This window comes from Meriones unguiculatus, chromosome 20 (genome assembly GCF_030254825.1).
Source record: "Meriones unguiculatus strain TT.TT164.6M chromosome 20, Bangor_MerUng_6.1, whole genome shotgun sequence".
Lineage (NCBI taxonomy): Eukaryota > Metazoa > Chordata > Mammalia > Rodentia > Muridae > Meriones > Meriones unguiculatus.
The window spans coordinates 48,945,499-48,954,306 of NC_083367.1; the positions used below are offsets into that span (position 1 = coordinate 48,945,499).

General features: G+C 40.3%; 1 pseudogene; it reads right to left on the reverse strand.

The window, feature by feature from the left end:
* Positions 1 to 280: 280 nt before the first annotated feature.
* Positions 281 to 4,962, reverse strand: LOC110546891 (putative glutathione-specific gamma-glutamylcyclotransferase 2; annotated as a pseudogene).
* Positions 4,963 to 8,808: the final 3,846 nt, after the last annotated feature.

Below are 8,808 nucleotides of genomic sequence, written 5' to 3' on the forward strand. Positions count from 1 at the left end.
TCAGTTTTTATGGCTCTGTTGGTCTCCTTTTGGAGCTCCTGTCCCCTACAGGTCTTTCTATCTCCTCCTTCTTTCACAAGATTCCCTGCATTCTGTCCAAAGTTTGGCTATGAGCCTCAGCTTCTGCTTCGATACCTCAATCAGTAGAGTCTTTCAGAGGTCTTCTATGGTAGGCTCCTGTCCTGTTCCCTGTTTTCTCCTGCTTCCAATGTCTATCGCGTTTGTCCTTCTGAATGAGGATTGAGTATCTTCCCCAGGGTCTTCCTTGTCTAACACCCCCCTAATTCAGGTTCTAATCCCCTTCTCAACATTCTTTTCCTAGTTTTTCTGTAGACAAGAGTTGCTTGTCTGCATCTTTTGGCACAAGTTTTCTAACAGAATCTGCAAGTTCTGAAAGATAATCTGTATTTCTTCCACTTGAGCCATCAGCATTAAAATTTTGTTCAATATTATCTTCCAGAGTACAAGACCAAGATAGTTAGGACTGTCAAATGTTCCAAAGTAGAGCAAAACTCCGAACAGGTTTTGTTGGAGGATCTTTTGGGTAAAACAACGACCATTATAGTTCTGTCGCCTTCTTTCTCTCTGAAGTCTATTTTTATTTCCTCTTCTTTTCCTATTGATAGTTTGTGAGCAACACCCAACACACTGCCCCCAGGATATCCAACAAGAGTCACAGGTCTTCGGGGTTGGTCAGGGACCCCGCATTGATCAGTTCTGACTTGCCAGAAGCGTGGTGTAACTACTGTTTCACTCTTTTGTTCTAGAGCTTTTAGTATGAGGTTAAGCTGCTAGTACAAGATCTCTCCAGTTTTGTTTGGTTGTATGTTTTAGTGTAGGCACCTGGTGCTATGAATTTGCTTTTAGAACAACCTTCATTGTGTACCATAAATTTTGGTATGCAGTGTGTTAATTCTCATTCAGTTCAAGAAAGTCTTTAATTTTTTTCTTGGTTTCTGTCTTGTTACATTTTTTTTTTTTTCATTCAGGAGAGAGTTTGTGAATGTTCTCTCCTTTTATGTTGCTGTAGATGGTTGCCTTTTTTCTTGGATCTGTTAAGATTTGCTTTGTGTCCCAGTATGTAGTCAATTTGGAGAAAGTTCCAGCAACTGCTGAGAAGGAGGTATGCTCTTTTGTGCTGGGGTAAAATGTTCTGTGAATATCTGTTAGCTTTATTTGGTTTATAACATCAGTGTAAGCTCCAGCATTTCTCTGTTTGGTTGTGTCCGGATGTCCTGTCTATTGGCGAGAGGTAGTGGGTATTGAAGCCTCGCAATATTGGTGTGTGTTTTTACGATAAACCTGCACGCTCTTCTATTTGGGGCATAGATGTTAAGAAATGCAATATTCACTAGGAGAATTTGTTCTTTGCTGAGTAGGTAGTGTTCTAATTAGTTTTGGTCAGATATTAAGATGGCTACCCAGCTTGCTTCTTATTGCTTACACAGAAGCGATATGTATTCTTGGTTTAAGCTGTTTTTTGTTTTTTGGCTTTTTTTTTTTTTTTTTTTTTTTTTTTTTTTTTTTTTAGATTCAGCAAAAGGATGGATTCTGTTTTCACCCCCATTCTGTTAGTCTGAGTCTTTTGTAGGGGGCCTGAGACAACTGATGTTGAGCTATATCAATATTAATGAGCAGTGTTTGTTGGTTCCTGTTTTTTGTTGTTATTTTCGTGGTGGTGGTGGTGGTGGTGGTGTGTGTGTGTGTGTGTGTGTGTGTTTCCTCTTTTTTGATTTGCTGCTCTGGGATTATCTATTCCCTGTGTTTTGTTGGGTATGGTTAACCTCTTTAGATTGGAATTTTCCTTTTAGCACCTTCTGTAGGGCTGGATTTGAAGGCAGATAGTTCTTAAGTTTGGTTTTCTCCATCCATGGTGATTTTGCTGTGTATAGTAATCTGACTGGCAGATTACTATTATCTGTTTTCTCTTAGAATCTTCAGAACACCTATCTAGACCCTTCTGGTGTTTAGAGTCTCCATTAACAAGTCAGATGTGATTCTAATAGGTCTGCCTTTATATGTAACTTGGTATTTTTTTTCTTTGCAGCTTTTAATATTTTTTTTTGTTCTGTTCATTTAGTGTTTTTATTATTGTATTTTGAGGGTAATTTCTTTTCTAGTCTAGGCTATTTGGTGTTCTGTACGCTTCTGGTGCCTTGGTAGGCATCCCTTCTTTAGGTTAGGAAGATTTTCTTTTATGATTTTATTGAAAATATATTCTGTGCCTTTGACCTGGGTTTCTTCTTCTTTCTCTATTCCTATTCCTAGATTTAGTCTTTTCACAGTGTCCCAGGTTTCCTAAATGTTTTATGCCAGGAGTTTTTTAGATTTAACATCTTTGACTGAGGCATTGTTTCTTCCATCATGTCTTCAGCGCCTGAGATTCTCTCTCCCATCTCTTGTACTCTGTTGGTGAGGCTTTTGCCTCTGACATTCCTGTTCAAGCTCTTAAACTTTTCACTCCGAAATTTTCCTCAGTTTGGGTTGTCTTTATTTTGATTTTATGTCTACTTTTAGATATTGAACCATTTTATTCATTTCCTTCCACTGTTTGTGTTTTCATAAACTTCTTTAAGGGAGTTATATTTATTTCTTCTTTAAGGACACCTATCGTAGTCATAAAGGCTGTTTTGGGGTCTTTGTCTTGTGTTTAAGCTATGCTGCAATTCTCAGTTCATACTACAGTAAGGTTGTTGGGCTCTGATAGGGACATACTGTCCTGGCTGTTGTTGTGCTTTTTTTATAATGGTGCTTAGGCATCTGGGTTTTGATATCTGGTCTTGTTTTTATTGGGTGGGTATTTTGTTTCTTGGTTTCTGTTACCCTCTCCAATTCTTAGGAGGCGGTAGTTGTGTGTTGCCTGGTAAAGGGTTCCTGCTAGCTGTGGCCACTGGGGGGGTCCCAGTAAAATGTGCTTTTAGATATGCGGAGCTGATGCTTAGAAATGAGCCTGGGCTCTAAAGGTTGGGGGGAAAGCAGAGTGTTCCCTGAGGATCTGCCTGTTTCCTTGGGAATTGAAGCAGAGAGTGAGGAGGGCAGCAGCATGTTGTCTGCGAACTAGATTAGGAGGAGAGGTGGAAGAGATGAAGATTTACAGTTAGCCTTCCTGCTTCCCTAAAGTGGCCTTCAGGTTCCCAGGGAATCCAGATTTAGATTTAAAATGATTAAAATCTGAAAAAGAAGGAAAATAGTTATAAGCAGAAGGAGGAACCATAAGAAAACCATTTTTGCAGGCTGTAACAGACTAGATTCTGGGCTGGGACATGGGTTTTGATTACAGTTTTACAAAGTATCTGCTAATTAGAAAGGATTGTGGAAAGATGAGACAATCACAAAGTTTAAAATTCAAGCCACTGCCTGATGGCATTTTCACACATGTTTAAAAACAAATGTGTTTTTCATTAGTAGCCTCATGGTATTATATTTTTTTTCCTTATCAAAAAGCAAACGATTTCTGCTTTGCTCCTTTAAACTTTGCAACATCACTTAATCAGCCCAAAAGTCCCTTGACCAAGGGAAAGTCATCTAACCACACCCCACAACAGGAAAAAGAGAAGACGTTGTTCAAGCCACTTTCCTTCAGCGGTGTGTCTGTTGACCAATTATTTCATTTATTCATCATGAGCTGGAGCCGTCCTGGCACCTTGTTTACAGGAAGTTCTCTCAAAAACAGGCTTTATAAGCTTAACTGAACTTAACGCTAAATCGTACCACTCAGAGCCCCACCTGGACCAGGTAAGGAGGAGGGTGTGGTTAGCCCTCAAGGCGCCCACACCACGTTCTTGAGGATTTCTATCGTTTTTTTTTTTTTTTTTTTTTTTTTAAAGCAGGAGAAATGTCTTAAACAGAGCTGGGCATTTTAGGCAGGTTCTATGGCTTCTGCTTCCACTTCCAGTGGCATGTGGAACTTTTGTTGCCTATTTATCTGTCAGGCTCCTACCAAATTGTTGAGTCCCTTGGAGGCTAGAGCCATGTCTAGCCAGGTTTTCTATTTTCTATATCCAGCGCCGGTTAGAGCTTCATAAATTCTTAATTTGCTGTAGTCTGTATTCTACTGCCAAAGAAGCCCATTTCTGCCGAATTAACAAATATTTTTTTAGGTCACGTGTACTTTGATACCAAGAAGGCAAAAATCTGTCCGGACACACCTTGATGACATGGCCGAGATGAGTAATGTGTCAGCTGAGGGTGGAAGGAGGTGGCGAGAGGGCTTTCGTAGAGTCATAGGATGGTAGAGGCCTCCCCAGCAGGAGGCTTACCCAGATGCCCTGTTAGCCTTATTCATGTAATTCCCCTTCTGACTTTACACAAAAACCAGACAGTTGTCTGGCACCATTCTTGTCTGTTACACAACCAAGATGTATTTCCATGCAGGCTTTTTAATTTTCCTGAGCAAGCAGGTTTTGGCTTTCCGTACCTTAAAGGAAAACAAACTAGCAGCCTCACGGAAGGGCGGTAGGTTTGGATACGGTAGTCAACAAGACCCGGCACAGGGAACCCCACCACTGAGATGAAGAAATAGGAGCCTGGAGGTGGTTCTCCTGCCCTAGATCAGACAGAGTGCCAGCCTTTGAGAGAACTGGATCTGCCCATGTGTGCCTCATGGCTCTTTGCCTAGTCCCGGGTACCTCATTGTTCTTTGGAGAACTCTTTGCTATAGAACTGAAGAAGTGGGATCCTCAGTAAGAAGAAAGAATTACTGTGAATACATTTATTCCATCCCTTCGGCCCACAGGGAAAATGCTGGGTGGGACACCACAGCTCCACGGTGGAGCCTGAGCGTCTTGTACAACAAAGGATGAATTTAAGGATGACCACAGGAGAACAATACTTCCTTTGTTGTGGAAAAAGCTCCTCTAATTTTTCTCCTGGTTGTGGTTGCTGCTAAGGCTGTTTGTTCATGTCAGTGTTTATAGCATACCTTTGCACTTGGTCAGGGAAACTGGCCTTCCATCCTGCCATTTTGCAACACGACTTCTGACTGTATCTCATGAATCTAATAATAGGCCCTGTGGCCACCACCTGTGCTTGAGATTCTTGCCCCATGGGTTTCACTCTAATGCCAGCCTTCCAAGTGTCATGCCCACAGAACCGAGTGGACACACCCCTTCCTAACAACATGGAAATATGTCATTAAAAAAAAAAAGAAGAAAAGAAAACCAAAACAACTTGCTCCTCCATGAACACCTTGTGACTGACACTCTCTGAGACACTGTTAACAAACCTGTTGTTCCTCTTTCTAAACCGGGAGTTGAGTGGCACTGTCTGAATCACCAGGAAATCTGAGGAAAGTATTTTCTACGATTGGTAGGCTTTGGTGTGAAATGTTCAGTCAGTTAACACCGACATCGCACCAATAGATTAAGTTTCGTGGTCTGTAAGTCAAGTAATTTGCCCTCCAGGTAGTTGGTACGTATGTCTGTTGGCCACAGTACAGGTGCCCACATCTGATACTGGGCTTGTGAAATATACTATATTCTCGAGTAATGAAAATGAAGACAGAGCCTGCTGCAGGCAGCACAGCGCTAAGAACATGACACAACACCTGAGTCAGGTTACTAGCGTTACTCGCCCTTGATTAACTACATGAACCTAGTTACTCAATCTTCCGTTGTTGTTGTTGTTGTTTAGTTATTTCATCTGTAGAACGATGACTAGTTATAACGCACTGCCTACCATAAGACAATCTTTTTGACCCTTGACACTTTAAGGTTCCTTAAAAGTCTCATTCTAGAACCTTTGCTCGGACGAAGCTCGTGGTAGCTCAGTAACCAATTGGTTTCCCATAGTAAGGGGAACAGGGACTATCTCTGACAGGAACTCAATGGCAGGCTCTTTGACCTCCCCACCCCCCAATAGTTCTGCTAGGCCGCAGAGGAGGACTTTGCAGCCAGTCCTGATGATACCTGATAAAACAGGGCCAGACGAAAGGGGAGGAGGTCCTCCCCCATCCGTGGACTTGGAAAGGGGCAGGGAGAATCTAAGGGAGGGAGGGTGAGATTGGGAGGGAACGAGGGAGCGGGATACAGCTGGGATACGGAGTTAATAAAATGTAACTAATAATAATAAACAGTAATAAGAAAAGAAAAAAGAAAAAAGTCTCATTCTGGATTGTTTTTCTATATTAATAGTACAGAACTTTCCTGTAGGGCTTTTGAGCCTTTAACTGACAAGGAGGTTTACGTGAAGTTGGATGTGATCAGCTACCGTCTTTGTTACTGGATAGTCTTGCTTCTGTTTAATACCTGTTCCGGTGGATTTGAATAGTACCATGTCCCAAAGAAATCATCCTTAGGGATATGATCCTGTCATGTGAAGTTGAGAGGATAAAAATCTTTAGACAATTGTATAAGCCAGGCATGACCATTCAAGACGATCTTATCATGGTCCAAAGCTTGAGTGTAGGCATCTTCTTTGTGCTACATACATTTCAACAAATAACAGAGGTCTCCAAACCAGATACCCTCCCCTGCTTGTACTCATCTAGGGTTAAACAATTGCCTGGCTATAACTTGCTTTCAGTCCTGCTGGGTAAGCTGCTTAAAGAGATTTTGGAGACGAAACTTGAAAACAATAACAACCAAAAGAAATGACTGTTGGGGATATATTTTAATGATCATCTGCAAATGGTTACTATATTGAACGTGTCATTAATAAACCAAATTGCCCAACAGTCCTTTTAGCTAGCTGTGCTGCATTTCCTGCATGTGCATCTGTTTTTATCACAGCCAGGCATCATTTTTAAAACATATGGGGTCCGATAGAGCGAACTTGAGTACAAAGGATCTTACATAGGGTAACACAACTTTCTCCCCCTTTTAATGTTCTCCTGTCTCCTTCCAGACTGTGGAAGGACAAACTTAAAGTCAACACACACAGGCCATGTTTCCACCTAAGAATATCTCTCCCCAACACGGTTCTTTCGCTTAGCTTCGTATGGTATGTCCTTCAAAGATTTTCTTACTCTTGTAGCTTTGTGCTTTCCCATGATTTTTATTATAAGCTGACACACCCTTTTTATATTTCACTTAACAAATATTTATAATACATAACATTTCCTAAGACTGTTCCAAGTACCTTAAAGATATTGACCCACTAAATCCTTATAATACTGTCATAAAAAATGTTATCCCCATTTAATAGTTGAGGACACTGAGCAGACATAGGCATAAATAAACACCCCAAATCCAATGGTGAGAAATGGTAGAGCTTATTTTGAACTTAGCCACGAGCTATGTTCTATTCTGTTCTGGTTTTTTTTTTTTTTCTATTGGCTCCTATCCCACCAGATTCTATGATATATTCTGTATATAAATGTTGCTAAGGACCTTAAGTTCCTTTAGCAACACGAAAAACATTTACTGTTGCTTTGTCTTTGATATCACTATGGTCTGATAGTACAACATATGTTGTTTATGTGACTAGTTTGGTTTTGGGCAATGCTGTTAGAATTACATTTGTGGATATTTAGTAAAGAGATCATGGTAAGTTCTATAAGTTGGACTTTGAGTAACACACTGGTATCAGTTGTTGAGCCAGAGTCCTTTCCATGCTTCATAGTTATATTACATACCTGTAGAAGGAAGCAATAACTAATTATAGAGGAAACAGATGTGTCTTCCTTTTCCAGTCTGAAGCCTCAGGAAAAAGGGGTCCTAGATTGGTGTGGAAGTGTGAAAACTTCATTCTGAGTTGGAGATGAATTTGATACAGATCTCGAATAAAAACTTGGATTGGGTCTTTGTGGTAGAAGGAAGGTCTCCCTGGCTGCGTGGAAGTAGAATAATCAAGCAAGTAGTCTCTAGGTGGTGGCTCTGGAGTCATGCTTAAGAAGAAAGAGGTATGGGAGAGAGCATGGTCCTCTCTCCTGAGACCATAGAAGGCTCGGAAGAGGAACCTGGATAGTCTTTCATGAATGTCTAAGTGAAGTGAGGGCTGTGCTCTACCCAACTCTTCAGGGGTCACAGGTTTCTTCCTGGAATTAATTTCGTTGCCATCCTTAATGTAAGGATTTTAAATAAATAACTACACAGAGAAAAAGCTATTTTCATGGCACTATAAAGGCTTTATTTGATTTTGTGACAATTTTTGGTCTTATGGGTGTGGAGTTCTTTGAGGCAGATCTATTGCAAAAAGATTGGGTGGAGAAATAAATAGGAGAACCTTGGTATTTTCTGTTAGGCCAGAGATATATAATAAGTATTAGATAATACCCCTGTCCTCACTGTTTGCATTGTAGAAATATGGTTTTTATTAGCAGAAAATATTAAAGAGAAGTTATCAATATCAATGTGTAATGACTTTTAAGTTATTTTAATGAGTTATTAAATATATACACACACTAAAAATTCCAAGTTTCAATTACTAGGATCACTATATGTTACTCATATAAATGGGAAATGCGTTGGCATTATTTACTGTTAAGGTGAGGAAGGGGTTTTAAGGCTAGGTTGGAAAACCGCTATACTAAGGACACTGTCTTTTGGGTAATTTCAGGCTATCATTGGATTTAAAGTGGAAAAAGAAAAATAGATCATTGGGTTCTACTTATGTTTTTCTATGTAGTTCCTTGACTGCTGAAAAACAAAGAATATATCTAAACCAAGACACAAGCACCCAGTATGCCAGCCCTTGTTAAGGTGCTGCTACTCACACAATCAAGGCCAAGCTCACCAGAGGGGACACACACGAAGGTATGACCACTAGGAGGTATGTTCATCAGATGCCAACAAAATCATATCCGCTTCAAGTACATTTAGAAAGAGAACTATGATTTTATTTCTACCATGATATTCTGAGCTAGAAGGA